Raw genomic sequence first — 802 nt, forward strand, 5'->3', positions numbered from 1 at the left:
GTGCGTTCGGCTGAACGCACCAGTGGAACTACACTCGTCCCCCTGCAGGACCTATACATCAGGAGGTGCAGATCCAGAGCCAGCAACATTATGGGGGACCCCTACCACCCCAGCAATGGACTGTTCCAGATGCTACGGTCAGGCAAACGCCTCCGCTGTCACGCAGTGAAAACAGAGAGGATGAGACGAAATTTCTTCCCACAGGCCATCAGGACTGTTAACTCTCATATCACCAGGGACTAATTTAATTTACTGTATTAATTTATTTTTTGTGTTAATTTTTGTTTTCTCTATTCTGTTTTGTAGTTTTAGCACAATCCGCAGGTGTTGCCACTTTCATTTCACTGCACATCTTGTATATGTATGTGACAAATAAACTTGACTTGACTTTATCTCGCGCAGGTCGGAGTGATTAGAGTAGTGATTACATTTTGAAGTGGCCTTTTTTTGACCAAAGTTGAGTGTATTTGTTGGTGTAGCAGGTGGCACACAACATGCTGGGCGTAAGTAAGAAAATAACTGCAGATGCTGGTACGAATCGAAGGTATTTATTCACAAAATGCTGGAGTAACTCAGCAGGTCAGGCAGCATCTCAGGGGAGAAGGAATGGGCGACGTTTCGGGTCGAGACCCTAAGTAACACAGGCAGCGGGACGGGCAGCATGCTCAACGTTTGGGGTCGAGAGCCTCCTCATCATCGAGCGGGGCAGCGAGGGCCCCGTTGTTGCCATGGAAACGCGGGCCGGCCGGCCGACGCCAGCGTCGGATCGGGTGACGTAGGAGCCATTCTGACGTGACGTCAC

The sequence above is a fragment of the Rhinoraja longicauda genome, chromosome 10 (genome assembly GCF_053455715.1).
Source record: "Rhinoraja longicauda isolate Sanriku21f chromosome 10, sRhiLon1.1, whole genome shotgun sequence".
In the NCBI taxonomy this organism is placed as follows: domain Eukaryota; kingdom Metazoa; phylum Chordata; class Chondrichthyes; order Rajiformes; family Arhynchobatidae; genus Rhinoraja; species Rhinoraja longicauda.